We start from the raw sequence: 15,760 nt of genomic DNA, 5'->3' as shown, positions 1-15,760 counted from the left end.
ACAGTAATTGGATAGCTTTCAAAAGGAGAGGAGACTAACCCAACTCCAAAGCTTGGTCCACAGAATATTTCACTGCACTGTATCAAAAGCTGTGCGAAAATCCACATAGCATAGATGGACATTTAAAGAACAGAGTCTTGCCTGTTAGATTAATAAGGCCAGCAGATGAATGTTGGTATTTGTACCAATTCCCTTGATAATCCCCATCTGGTTCAATGGCACCAGTGAACTCCTATCAGCCCAATCTGTCAGGTCAGAAAGCAAACATTTTGCAAAGTATTTTGCTTCCCCATCCATTGAAGCTGTAAACCTGTAATTGGAAGGTACAACAGACTCTCTAGCTTAATAAATTGGAACAAGAATAGACCCACAAAAGCTATTAGGAATTTCCTGGTTAGTAAAGACATGATTGAATAAGGAAACCAGTTTCTTCACCCCATATTGTGAGTTTTGTATAAATATCACCTGCTGAAATCCATTGGGGCCAGGTGCCTCATCTCGGTGACTCCTGGTAATTATTTTCTCCACTTCTCCTATTGAAACTGCTTTTAATGAAGCTTCCCCCCTCCAAATTTAAGGCCACTGCTCTTGATGGACTCTTTGCTACTTCTGCACTGCCATACATTTCTTCTATGTAGACTGACTAGGAAGCTCCCGAAATATTTGAAGTTGATTGCAGCATCTTCGGCCCAGCCGCTCTATTCACCAACTACCAAAATTCCCTGGCATCATTTTGTCTTATAGCTGAATAAATTTTACACCATTATAAGTCAGCCTCGGATTTAGCTGAATCTCATACAGCTTTTTAAAAAAACAATCTTACTTTTGGGAGGCTCTCTTTACATGTACTTGAATTTAGATTGTTTCTAAGAACCCGTAGAGTTTGATTCAGCTTTTTTTTGCTAGTAAAAGTTGAGCAGACAATCTTCAAGGTCATGCTTGTGCCCCAGCCAAGGCAGTTACCATCTTGTGGACACCATCCAGATGCTCCAGAAGTTGCTTTGGGAATTTGATCCCACAGGACCACTGGGTTGAGAGTTGTTTCACTTAACTTTTCCCATTGGAGTCTGGCTGTCTATTCCACTTTTTCGATGGACTCAATAAACTTCTGCAACTTCCTATAATTAGTCATGGAGACTATACCAATCTCAGGCTGGACATGATTGTGCAAAGAAACATATACATTTATTTGAATCATCTGCGGTTGTTGGTCACTTTCCAGCCAGCTTCCCAACTCATAACGAGACACCGCATGAAATAGAGAAAGTGGGAAGTCACTGAGTGATGAGTCAGATGTGCTGCTATGTCAGGTTCAATGCCACCATTCAGGACTCTTAGACCCAGGTGCTCCATGTTACTTATAAATAGTCACCCACTCGAGTCCTTCCTCTACTTGTTTGGATGAGACAAGGGGATAGGCCAAATCTGATCTAGAGTTTCCACTATTTGATCCCTGGGTACCACCTGTAGCAAATTCATATTAGAATCATCTGTCATTAAGATATATATCACTGGATTTACTGTTAGTTGAGTGGTCAGAAAATCCAGTAAGATGTCAATGGATTCTTTCTTTTTTGCCGGCGAGAGGTGGATATAAACATTTAATATAAGCATGGGTAATTTGTTTGTTGAAGAATACTCTCAAACCTTTACTGCTTGCAAATTCGGATGGTCTATATTGATCTCCCCTATCCTGGCATTAAGTTCAGCCACAGCATATACAGTAAGACCTCCAGCACGGCCCTGCCCACTGAATTTGTTTCCTAAGGCACAAATAAGCTGGAAGATCATTTACTTCTTGGGCCCAAGTTTCTTGTAGGATCACCACATTAAAGGTTTTAACTAAAGCTAAAAAGTCCTCACCCTCAATTTTCCCCAACAGACCTTCTATTTTCCAGACACAGAGTGAAAGACTCTCACTGAGGGGCTATCAAAATAGTGTTTATTTTGTCAATTGATCCGACTCCTATGTGGAACTGATGGAAGGGTACTCAGAAGTCAAGTCCAATCCGTTGCCTCATGTCGTAAATGTTGTTGAGGCTGAACCTTATTATCATGACCATTTATTTTGACCACCGGGTTGTTTATTCCTGTGAGCGATTGGCTCCAGGCCCCTCTCAAAATTAAAACAGGCTGAGTCTGCACTTTGTCATCAAGTCCTTTACTTTGACCCTGTGCACCCTCTCTCCACACAAGGCCTGTAAGAGTGCTTCGTCCCCCAGGGCTACGAAATATGAGAAACTAGGGGTAGGGTTCTTCAACTTCATGGGAGATTTCAATTTTCCATTTTACAAAAGCCTGTTTCTCCTCCCACACCTGTTCCCCGAGCGAATTAGTTGCCCAAGCTATAACAGTTGATTCTTCACCACCAGACATTGAAGCACTTATAAAAGTAACTAAATGACTGTCAAATGACTTAATATATCTCAGTGAAGGGATTTCTTGTGACATACAGATCATAGTCCCTCTGTTGATTTTGTCAAAATGCCCCCTCGATTTGTATTTTGTTATAAAATTCACATTACAAAGTTTATTGGGAGAGCAGACTATATTCAATGCGCTTAGGTTTGAACATTATTTCAGCATTATTTCTCAACATTTTAAAACGCGTACCCAAACCCCCATTGATGGTCCCATTTTCTTCATAAATTAACCTTTAAAGTTTACTCTTATCCTCAGTTGAGTATTTTATCTTTCTTTTCTAAGTTGCAGTTCCTTTCAATATTTTGAATACTAATCTAAGCTCCTTTTAATTCTAATTCTTTCGTTTTGTTTGTTACTCTCTCTGCTCTTTTTCTTATCAAAATAAGATCTACACACTTTAAATAAAGCAAACAAAGTTAATAGGCAAAAGCCAACCATTAGTCCTGGCACACAGAAAGCTCTGAAAACTCCTCCTGCAGTGGTAGCAAACCAGTTGCAAATTGCAGAAACTCCTTTCCCTTCGATTCTAACTTGGGTTTGCAGTCAGAAATGTTCTTTGTGAATTCTAAAATGTTCTTACTTTAATCCAGTATATATGAACAGCAATGCAAAATCTTCAGCATCTTGCAGACTCCGCCTTTTTCTGCAAGCAGAATATCTAAAAGTAATCAAATTTGTAAAACCATTGATCTAACAGCTACTAGTTCTGTGTTGACAACTAATAAAGCTTCAGAAGTACCGGTTGCCAATTTATCCACTACGGTTGAAAGCTTTTTGATTTTCTTGCCAATTAAAACAACTCCCACTGGTGGAAAGATTGTCTCCAACTTAACCCTTATTCTCCCACTGATTACAAGGGGAAGGGGGAAAGGGATAAACAAGAAAAGATGAACTTGTGTCACTTAAGGGAACTGCTCTGCTGACTTGTGTACTGCCTAGTAGGACTGGGATGTACTGGACCTCACTATCCCCTTGCAGGTGTGGAACACTAAAAACAACAAGAGGCAAAGTTACCCAAATGTTCTCAATTTCAAATGATCCATCACTAGTTTACACTATATGTACACTTACAGACTTCATCATCAATATTGCATGAGTGAGAGCAGAAACCATTTCAAGAATAAACTGGATATTTTCTGGCACTCCAGAACATACAAGGTTCAGATTCAAAACTCGGACACAACTTCAGGCTCTAGAAGTTTCTCCCAAAATATAGATACAACTTGTCAAGAAAACAGTGACAATCTTTCATTTCAGATACAATAAACTTCAGAGTGTTGTAATGAAAGAGTCCATAGTGCTGGGCCTTATGGGGTTTAATACTCAAACAATGTTTAAAGTCCAGAACATGCTCCTGCCTTCATAGGAAACAGTCTTAGAATGATATGCTAACCTATGGATTGGTGCGCACTAACCTGAGAGGAAAGGACCTAGCCATGTATAGTATTTAACTGGAATACGAGGATGACAGGAAACTCAATGCAAGAAGCTCAAGACGAGGCAGAATCATAGATCATGTGGGAAGACACTGGAAGCGTCACAGACGCTAGGATCACGGGATCATCGTGAAGGCTTGGAACACTAGAGTGGTGGAAGTTCGGGGTGACTCAGAAGTGCAGGGACAATGCTTACGCAAGACTGGAATGAGGCCAAGCCCTGATGCTGATTCAGAGGAGGTATTTCTGCTGAAGGAAAAGAGTGTTCAAGAGTGCATGTGCCCCACGTGAAAGCGTGGAATATTACAATGAACCTGAGGAGGATCACGTGTTACATACAATTAATATGAGGCCTTGCAGGTGGCAAGTGCAAACAGTAATTGGCAACAGTTAACTAGAATAACAGAAGCCCAAGCCCATTATGGTACAATTCAATGGGTAACAGTGAATAGCATAGCGTATCCTAAAAGACACATGATAATCTGCAGATGTGAAATAGACTAAACTTGCTTAGCAACAGAACAGGAGGGTCAGTGCTTCATGCTTCCTGGGAAGGCGGCCATGGAGTACTCAAGACAAGAGGGCACCATGCTAGAAGGATGACTTGGAGTGCTCTGGACAGGGAGGTGCCAGAATAGAATGGTGGCATAAGCCTGGTGAGTAAAACACACAGCACATAAGGCACAAGATGGGATTGTGACATATGTGATTGTGGCATTGTCAAAGTATCTATATTATTTACAGGATACATATTAGGCAACAATAAAGCTTAGTAGCAAATATCCTCTCAATTATTTGGTAATTGAAAATAAGTATTATCTCCACAAATGAAAGAAACTCCTGGATTGACTGTCACTTCTCCTTGTAAAATTTTCCATGAACCTCCCAAAATTGTAATCGTATGTGCAGCTACTAATTCCTGCAGGTCATTTACTAAATAGTTTCTTGTTTTGTAAACTCTTTTGTCATCTGTCTGATTTCAGTTTAGGAAAGATCATTTTCTTTCTGTGTTTATCTTCTTCCTTCTTCGAAATATTTTAAAAAATGTCTTCCTCTTTGTTTTTACTATTGAAGATGTATACCCTCCTTTTTTCTAATGCCAAGATAAAACAAGTTAAATTGTTTTCATATGCACTAGCAGTGTCTATAGGTGTGGATGGTCTAAAGTAATATCAAGGTGTGTCCATAACCTTTGCCTGTGGAAGAAGATTCATACTCTTCTGTAAAGGAATTTTTGAAAGAATCATGTGGTAATTAAAATAATAATATTCAAATATTCAAAGTGTTCTTGCCTATATACTAAACAAAGTAAAATACTATGGCCCTCATTACAACCCTGGCAGTCAAAGACCGCCAGGGCTGTTCTGGAGTTTGTACCGCCAACAGGCTGGCAGTACAAACTCCGGCATTACGACCGTGGTGGAAGCGCTGCGGTCGCACCGCCGGGACCGGCAGTTTCCCGCCACTTTTGTCCCGGTGGTTTCCCACCACTTTTGTTCCGGTGGTTTCCCGCCACTTTTGTCCAGGTGGCTGTAATCCCCAGGGCAGTGCTGCTTGCAGCGCTGCCCAGGTGATTATGAGTCCCCCTCCCGCCAGCCTTTTCATGGCGGTATGAACCACCATGAAAAGGCTGGCGGAAAGGGGAGTCGTGGGGCCTGTGGGGGCCTGTGCACTGCCCATGCCACTGGCATGGGCAGTGGGGCCCCTGCCATGGCCCCATGGAGCTTTTCACTGTCTGCATAGCAGACAGTGAAAAGTGCGACGGGTGCAACTGCACCCGTCGCACTGCTGCAACACCGCCGGCTCGATTCAGAGTTTGTACCGCAACAGGCTGGCAGTACAAACTTGGGCATTACGACCGCGGTGGAAGCGCCGCGGTCGCACCGTCGGGACCAGCGGTTTCCCGCCACTTTTGTCCCGGCGGTTTCCCACCACTTTTGTCCCGGTGGTTTCCCGCCACTTTTGTCCCGGCGGTTGTAATCCCCCAGGGCAGCGCTGCTTGCAGCGCTGCCCAGGTGATTACGAGTCCCCCTCCCGCCAGCCTTTTCATGGCAGTATGAACCGCCATAAAAAGGCTGGAGGAAAGGGGAGTAGTGGGGGCCCCTGCACTTCCCATGCCACTGGCAAGGGCAGTGCAGGCGCCCCCTGCCACGGCCCCACGGAGCTTTTCACTGTCTGCATAGCAGACAGTGAAAAGCGCGATGGGTGCAACTGCACCTGTCGCACCGCCGCAACACCACCGGCTCCATTCAGAGCCGGCTCCCGTGCTGCGGCCGACATCCCCACTGGGAAACCAGGTTTCCGCCTGCCGGCCCAGCGGGGATCTCCAAATGGCCTCCGCGGGAGTGCGGCTGCATTGGCGGCCGCCCGGCGGATACAATTTGGCAGACGTGGTTGCCGCCCACCAATGTTGTAATGAGGGCCTATGTGTGATTGTGTAAGACAAAGGTATGTGATGTTATGTCAACTCCTCTTCAGCTGACGAAGGTAAGTGTGCACAGACTTAGCAGTCTTTTCTATTTAATGTCTGTGTGCATTCCTGAACTAATCTAGAATAAGCATTGGTTGTGTAATCTTCTTTCATGTAATCTACAAATGAGGCCTTCAATTTTGCCTCATCTATTGTGTGTGTGGATGTCACAGGATTAAGTGTAGAGATAGGTTTCTCCATCTACGGTGTTAAATAAATCCTTACTAACACTGTTATGACTACTAATGCTGCTACTAAACATGTGCTACTAAAAATGTAATGCCCATAACACATTTGTATCTAGCTTTGGTTAAGAAACATATGTTTGTCTGTAGTCAGATCGTTAAATGAACTATGGCAGCAGCTAAAGTCAATAGTCCACTTTCAGATTGTTACACAAAATAGCTTCTTGGATTTTATTTTTTTTGCAGTTAGTTCTTCCAGTTTTATTTATAGCTGTCTTCATATTGTCATCCCTAATCTTACTCTGTTTTCTTCTAAATGAGTTATCCCTACTCTTCTACTGCAGCGTTGGGCCAGGGGAAATCTTCTTAATTGTTTTTATTTAACAACTTTTGCAGTTTTTATTATCAGCCTTTATTTCAGTCTTTTTCATTCAATAGTATCTCTCAAACTTTTCTTTCTTTTTTTAGCAGCTTTTTCTAATACTCTTTTTAGTTTGATATTAAGGTGGATCAAATATTTCTGATCTCAAGTCAATCAAATTCAGCACTCATGCATTTAGTACTTGATTTATGTAGTAGGTCCATTCAGGTGCACAATACCTTCAACAAGGCACCCTCTCTTTTTTGACCTTCTTGACATCTGTTGATCTTCTTCTCCTGTGTCACTTACACCGCTTGATTCTGTTTCCTCAATAATAGTGATATCCATTCAACTGACATATTTGAACTCAATTTCTTCCTGAAAATAGTTTTGTGGCCATTCAGCAACACGAGTGAGACTTCTTGACCCGGTGCTTGTCTCTTCACCTGGATCATCTACTTGTTCCGGTGTGTCTTAACTGTTGTCTTACACTGAGCTCCCGTTTCTTCTTTTTTAGGAACTTTCACTCCACTTTGTGATATTACAGGAGCTTGGACTGGTGTAGCAGTCTGAGATTTCTCACCCTTCTCTGATCCTAGCAATGGCACTTTTTACAATGGTGCAGTCACAGGTGCCCTCGCTTCTGCTTCATTGAACATTATTTCTGAATAGTGACACCTTACTTTCTGAGTATGTGATGCATATACCCAATTCGGTATTCCAGTGCACTTAACAGCAGTGCTCATTATCAAGATGATTTGGAATGGCCTCTTTCATCTCGGTATCAAACAAGACTTTCACTCATGCTTCTTTATCAACACACAGTCATGAGGATTGAGGTAGCGGTACTGTTCTATAGACTGTCATTTCTTTGTTGTGGGTAGGTTTCCATCCATCGAGAGAAAATAAATATTATAACCAGGGCGTATCTCAGCCTGTTACAAACAGGCATCTCAATTAAGTCCATTTGCATTTGTTGAAAGGACTGCCTGATCTTTCTATGTGAATCAATGTTACTTGTGTTCTTTAACCCTGCATTCATCTGTTGGCATGTCAAGATTGGTGGAACAATTACTTTGCAAGCATCCTAAAGCTGGGATTAAACCCATTTTGTCTAAATATTCTCATCATTGCCTCACTCCCAACGTGTGTAGGGCCATGAAAGTGTTGTGTCATGGAAAACAGTTTACTGTCTGGCAACACTGGTCTTACATCTGCTGAAATCCAAATGTGAACTGCATTTCTACCACATCCTGCTCCGATCCAATCCTGCTGTTCTGCTTCCAAAATCTCTTCTTGCAATCTCATTAGCTCTTCCCAAATATCAGCCACAGATAACATCAGATTAATTTGCATATGCTTTATTAAATGTTCAGCCCACAAGTGTACAATATCATGCAACTTCATTAGCAAATCTGTTTCCAACTGTGATGTAGTCATTCCCACTTCTGTGAGCGGCACATTTAACCACAGCAATCTCTGAAGTCATTTCCAAGGCATCAAGCAGCCTTTTTACATGTTTGTCATTTCTTATAGGCGAGCTGGATGAGGTCATGAAACCTCTCTGTGACCATAAATGTCCAAAGTTATGGACCACACTGAAGCATACTGACTATCTGTAAATAATCATAAGAGCAATCAATTATTTCACTTGTGCTGAGGTAACACATCGGTGTCATGAAATTTTCACAACTTCTTGAATCCTACAAACAGCGTAGGTTGCTCTCAAGGTACCTTCATTGTTTCTCATTTATGAGTTGTCCACAAAAAGTATTAATTATAAGGTTGACGTTTTATGTCTGGCTTTGGCTTGGTGCTTAAATCTGTGACATCTAGACAATATTGTTAAACTTCATCATCAATTGCATTTTCAGTTACAAGAAGTAATGTTGTTGGATACAAAATTTGGCAGCGCTTCTGGATAACATTTTCAGGTGTGAGAATCTGCTGTTCATAGTTTGTTAGTCTGCTGTTTGTCATATACTGTGTTTTTGTTCTACTGAGCAGTTCAGTTAACAGTTAAAGGATGTCCCATCACTATGTCCTCACATCTCTCGATACTGACACCAACTATCAGAACCGCTTTAAGGCAGTCGGGCAATCCTGTGGCTATAAGTTCAAGGGTAGTCAAAAAATATGCCTCAGGTCTCAGTGAATCTTCATGCATCTGAGTAAGCATTGAGAGAGTACAGCCCTCCCTCTCACTGTAAAACAATGTGAACATGTTACTGTAATCAGGCATTCCTAGTGCTGGGGCACAACAGAGACCTTCTCTCAGCTCTAGTAAAGCATTTAAGCAATCACTGTCCCATGTAAGGAAATCAGACACAACTTTGTGTGTTAGCTTCAGTAAAGGCTTGGCCACTAGGGAAGCATTTGGTATCTACTGTCTACAGTAGCCAATCATTCCCAGAAACATCCTGACTTCTCTGTGTTCTTGGATGATTCATCTTAAAGATAGTCTCCACCCTTTCTTGTGACACCTTTCTTGCTCCCTTCTCAGTGATATGTCACAAGTATTGGACTTCTTTTAGACAATATTGTAGTTTTCTTGGGACAGCCTTATGTCCATTCTCAGCTAAGTGATTTACCAAGTCAAATGTAGCCTATCTGCAAGCTTCTCCTTCAGTTGATGCCACTAGCTTGTCATCAAAGTTCTGCATGAGAAGAGATCTGTAAGGTATCTGCAAAGACTCAAGATTCTTTTTCAAAATCTGATTAAACATTGATGGACTCGTTGTATACCCTTGTGGAACTCAGCACCATACCAAAATTCTAACTCTAAACACGAATGACAACAAGAACTGTCTGTCTTCATTCAATGGAATAGAAAAGAAGGCCTGGCACAAGTCCACAACAGTAAACCATTCTGCAGTGAACGGGATCTGAAAAAGTATTGTAGCTGGATTCAATACCACTGGACAACTTGGAACAACAATATTGTTTATCTTTCAATGATCTTTCACAATCAAACATTTACCGTTCAACTTCTGTAAGACCATGATTTGAGAGTTACAAGGGCTTCCAACAATTTTGTTTAAAATTCCTTTCCTCAACATGTCTTCAATTGCTGGTGCTATTACTGCCACTGTCTCTAGGGTCAAATTATATGGTGGTGATACACAGCATTAGGTTTCACTGTAATTTGGACTGGTTCTAGACCTTTAATTAGTCCAATATTCTTTCCCGTAAATCTTAATGTTTTGGGTTTATAGTCTCTGTTAAATCAGGAGGTAAATCCTCTACCGTTCTCTCTGGATACAATCCTATAGCTGCTCCATGTCGGGCCATTTTAAATTCAGCATCTACATCATGCATTTGAAACTTAACACCATCCAGAGTACAATAATTTATGCAATTTAACTTGCACACAGGCCTCTAATAACAGATTTATTTGACTCAAATCACTAAGAACAAATTGATGATTTTCCTCAAATGAACCTATTTGTACAAGAACTTTCTATAAAACTGGATTTCCTAGCTGTTTATCTGGACTCTTGCAACCTGGACCGTCTTTCCTGAGAGGGGTAGGTCTGGGATCTTTTGCGGTTCTAACAGTGGATCTGGTAGCTCCAGTGTAAATCAGGAGTGTCACTTGGTGGCCATTAACTTCTTCTACAAATGGTCCACGCTGGTCTATCTCAAAGATTGTGCAAAGTACTCACTCTTCCCCCTACCTCAGGCACTATCACCTGGAATTGTTTGAACCAAAACTATCAGTGTCCAACTTGGGGTACTGATGAAATGGGTTTTGATTCTGATACGTAGTCGGATTTGCTCTCGGCATCTGATTCACATTAAATCTAGAGGTTCCCATATTCTGTGGGACCATTGGAGCTCACGGGACTTGCATCACTGAAAATGGAGACTGCAACGGCACTTACATTTGCTGAGCTTTTATGTCATAGCTGCACTTGATTTTCTCCTTGCATGGTCATCTCCACTCATTCTATTTGTATTCTACCTACACTCCCTCTTCCAATGCCTAATTCTCTGACAGAAATGACAAGGGGTCAATGTCTTCAATGTTGTAATAGCTATGCCAGAATTTAGATTCAGAAGGTATAAACCAATACCTTTCATTCCATTTTGATTTCCTGTAAATGGCCGATTCTGAAAACCCCCCTGAGCCAACCTCATTTGTGCAACCATAAATTTTTCATTGTCCTTTTTGTGCCATCTCTTGTTCATTACTACAGTATTTTGCAGACCTCAGGATCTTATCTAAAGGTTTTGCCTCCAAGCAAATCACATTCTACTGTATATGCATACTAATCTCTGGTCTCAACCCAAGAACAAACTGTGACACAAAGAACCACATATCATTCATTACAGGATTTTCTTGTCCACTGGGTTGTTTCAACACCTGCAGCAATTACTCGTAATAAGCATGCACTGACTCTTTTGCCTCTTGCGCACTTTCATTAATCTTCAACCAGTCACTATCTTTGGCTGGAAGTTTGTCTTTCAGGAAACTTATCACCTCATCATATTTCGCCATTATTACAGGAGACAGTGCATGAGTACGAGCATCTCTCGGAGGTGAACAACCTGGACACTGTGAGAAAAGGCCTCTTATGTCATGGTGGCCCCCACTTTTTGCCTGGTATTTAATGTACTCATTAGTGCCCAGGTCCCCTGCTAACCAGTATCCCTGGGTCAGATCTCTTTCCCTAAGTGAGAGAGGGCCTCTATTTGACATGATGATCCCCCACATGTTTGCCTAATGTCGATGTGTCCTAGAAATTGTAGTGCCCAGGGCCCCTGCTAACCAGGTTCCCTGGGCCAGAGATCTTTCCCTACATCTGTTGCCCAAAAAAGAACTAAGGCACGAGAACTGTGGACCTGCTACACAAGAAAAAGGAGCCAAACCCTGCATGCTGCACCTAGGACCTGACAATTGCCACTGCAGAGGAGCTGGACAACTGGACTGACCTCAAAAAACCCAAGGACCTCCAGGCTTCACAAATCACCCAACATCTCCCTTCTGATACCACTCTGCAACCAACTAAGAACCAGCAACACTGTGAGGGTCAATTCACTGACTGGCAAATATCTCCCGAACCAGACGTTTCAGCCAGACCTAACAGCACACTGACAATTTTCAGGACAACCCCTGAAAGTGTGGCAAGTTTGGTGGCACTGTGCTCTCTGGTGGCCGTGCCGTACCAATACCCTGGGTACTGATCAGCTGACATTGGACAATAAGAAAACCAGCACCCACAGAACTAAAAAAAAAGATCAGGAGGAAGCCCCTGTTGAGGGACTTCAGGAACATCCTGGACCCCCAACCAGAGTACCCCCGTTGTCCTGTGAGCAGCCCTCAAAGAGACTTACCTCCAGTTCCAAAGGACTCAGTTGCGCACAGCTCCTAGATCACCAACTCACCCTGCACCCCGCCAAATGGGCGCCCTCCAACAAGGAACCAGCTGTTCCCCCAGAGTCCATCACCCCTTGCAACATAGAAACCACAAGGGTACCTCAAGGCACCACCTTTAAATCTCCAAGAACCACCCTTTTCCAAGTTGTCCCTCTAAGTGGCCCTGCACCTGCTCCAAGAGACTTTTCAGCACTGCTCCCGCCGGAACCGAGACTCACCCGAGCCTCTCCAGCTGGCACAGTGTGCCCACTGACGACCTCGACCAACCTGCAAAAGCAGAACCTGGTAACACAACTGTGCAGTTTTATGTGCATTTTTAAAAGTGACTGCCTATTGATTCCTGTGGTGCGTAATCATGCACAGAAAGACTGCATTTATTAAAATTTCAAAAATTCATATCTCAAAATGTACTTAACCAATTTTGATGCTCTTGGTCTTGAAATTTACATAAAAATCTGAAGTATTTTATAAATCGGGCTTGAGTTATTCCTTCAAATGTGTGAGATGCATGATTGATACTGTGAGTACAACAAATGCTTTTCACCTCTCCAAGATTAGCCTAACTGCTCGACCAAGCTACCTAAAAAATAAGAGCGTTAGGTGATCTAGTTTTTGTCTCTGGAAACCAATGTGTGGTTGCCTGGACCCCCTGCACAGTGTGCCTAATTTTGCACGCTACATAGAGGGCCAGCCTCCTTCATTTGGTGGATCACTGGTGGGATAAAGGCTTTGCATTTACTGATACCACTTTGTCAATTTTGTGAGCACATGGATAACTTTCCAAATTGTCTTTAGTTAATTATTTTTGATTTTTAATTGACTAAATATATTTTGCAAATTTGTAAAATAATTGTTAGGGCCTTGGCTAGGTCCCTACAACGCTAGCAAAATGTTTTTAAAAGTCTTTACTTTAGTTGGCCTATCCAAAAAGGGCATTCTAAACTGCTAAAAGGTCCCACCTTTGGAAAAGTAAAAATGTCAGAAGTAGAGTCCAAGACCCAGGAGTTCGACCCTGAACCTTATGAGTCATATGGTTATGACCAATTGGAGACTCCGCAGGCTGTACCAAATCCGTACTGGTATGAGCCCCGGTGAGGAGAAACTTGAGTTTCTGGTAGCCAGGTATGAAAGTGATAACTCCCCCCCCCCCAGAAGAAGATGATGATGAATCTGTAGTGGGTGAAGATCCTGTGGGAAATGGGATGAGGGTGGCTCCTTTTCATCCAGAAGCTCTAAAGCACCCACAGAGACAGACCTAGACATTGCCAGGCTGACCAAGAGACTGGCCTTAGAGCGCCAGCTCTAGAAAAACAAAGAAAAGAGTTGGGCTTAGGACCCATCTCTGGTGGCAGCATACAAGCAATGAAGAAAACAGCTTTCAACATCAAACTCCCAAAATGCCTCTGGTCAACCTGCAGTAAATGCTGTTGCCAATATCCGGATGGGGCCAGAGGTGTGACCTGACCATGTCAGTGTCCCCAATGAGGCAACATTAGTCAGAGAGGGTGGGGTAGAATTATCCTGTGCTGCCTGACCAAGTAATATGCAAAAATACAGGCAGCACTCTTTGATTAATGGGAAGAAAACAGAAGCATTGAGGGCACAGGAGCTAGTATCACCATGGTAACTCAGATCCTGGCCCACTCAAATCAGTTCCTGGTAGGGAAGTCTTATCCTGTCACCAACGCTGACAATGAGACAAAGTTCCATCCCATGGCCCTGGTAACCTCTGAATGGGGGAGGGGAGAAGTAGTAGTGCAAAAGGAAGTGGTTGTGTCCTCATTCATCCCTGTAGATTGGCTGCTTGGTAATGACCTGAAGCATTCCCCCTGGGCTGAAGTAGAACTGAAGAGCCATGCAGCAATGCTAGAGATCCTTTAGTAGGCATGTGTCAAGACAAGGGCACAGATTAAACTTCAGAGAGAAAAAGGAGCGCTGGATCCTGAAATAGTGGACCAGACTCCCAAGAGAAAAGGCAAGAAGACTGAGGGAGCAGCTTCAAAACAGATCACAAGACATGACCCCTCTTCTCAGGACGTGGAATCACCCACCTTAAAGGAAACGGAGCCTGAAGAGCTAGGGCCTTACCACCCAGAGCTCTTGGGCACAGGGGGGCCCTCCAGGGAAGATCTGTGACAGGGGCAGAAAACCTGCCCACTCTTGAAGGCCTGAGGCAGCAAGCTGCCCAAGAAGAGCTAGGAAATGTCAATGGTACCTACAGGGTCTATTGGGACAAGGGGCTCCTGTACACTGAGGACAGAGACCTCATTCCTGGTGCAACCAGGAGGGTGGTGGTACCTCTACACACTACACTTGCCTAGGTGGGAGACCGACTTTCACATTCCACTATTTTAGTATATGGTTTATGTTCCCCCTGGCTCCATTGCAACCTATAGTGATTTTCACTATTTGCACTGTTCTACAGCTATTTCTGCATTCTAGTGTATATACTGTGTATATTACTTACCTCCTAAGGGAGTATAGACTCTAAGGTATTTTTGGCATTGTGTCACTAAAATTAAAGTACCTTTATTTTTGTAACACTGAGTATTTTCTTTCATGTGTGTGAGTACCGTGTGACTACATTTGTATTGTAAGAGCTTTGCATGTCTCCTAGATAAGCCTTGGCTGCTCAGCTACCGCTACCCTAGACAGACTGGCTTCTAGACACTGACTACCTTTCACTAATAAGGGATAACTGAACCTGGTATAAGGTGTAAGTACCTTTGGTACCCATTACAAACCAGGCCAGCCCCCTACACTAGCTAAACATAGTATTTTTAGAAATAAAATCATCTGTATAAAGGAGAAACTATTCATTGTGAAAAACAAGTCTTTTAAAAGATCAAGATCAAGCCTTGTGTTGATTCTATAATTCTTTTAGTTTAGTTAACTTTTATATGGCAGAGTCTAAGGGCCAGATGTAGGTAGGTGAAAATTTGCGAATTGGAAATAACGACTCCCTGCGAATCGCTATTTCCGACTTGAAAAACCAAATGCAATAAAGACTTGCGATACCAAATTGCGAGTCGCAGATGTGTCGCACCGCATTTTGCGACCTCTCTTTTTAGCGATGTCACAATTTGCGACCTCGCTAAAAGCGCAAAAGGTGTGGTCCGATGTCGCAAATTGGGACTGCCTCGCAAATTGCCTGCAGGTGCAACATCACAGTTGGGAAACCCACTTCCTGGCTCTTGGTGATGACATCAGAACTAGGAAGTCACCAAATAGAACTGGGAGGAGGGAGCAGCACACCCAGCCCAAACTGCAGAGCCACACCCATGTGAGAGGAGCTGCAGCAACCATGGAGGAGACAGGCAGTGCTGGCAGGAGGAGAAAACTAAAATTCTCAGACAAGGAGTTGGAGGTCCTAACGGAAGAGTGCTGCCTGCACAATGACCAACTCTTCGGCAAGGCAGCCATGATTGTCCCTGACACTCAGAAGAGAAGAATTTGGCAAGAAATTCAAGAAAAAATCAATGCCATTGGGGTAAGCCACCGCAC

This window comes from Pleurodeles waltl, chromosome 1_2 (assembly GCF_031143425.1).
Source record: "Pleurodeles waltl isolate 20211129_DDA chromosome 1_2, aPleWal1.hap1.20221129, whole genome shotgun sequence".
In the NCBI taxonomy this organism is placed as follows: Eukaryota; Metazoa; Chordata; class Amphibia; order Caudata; family Salamandridae; genus Pleurodeles; species Pleurodeles waltl.
The sequence above is the reverse complement of the archived record's forward strand: the minus strand, read 5'-3'. Positions refer to the sequence as shown.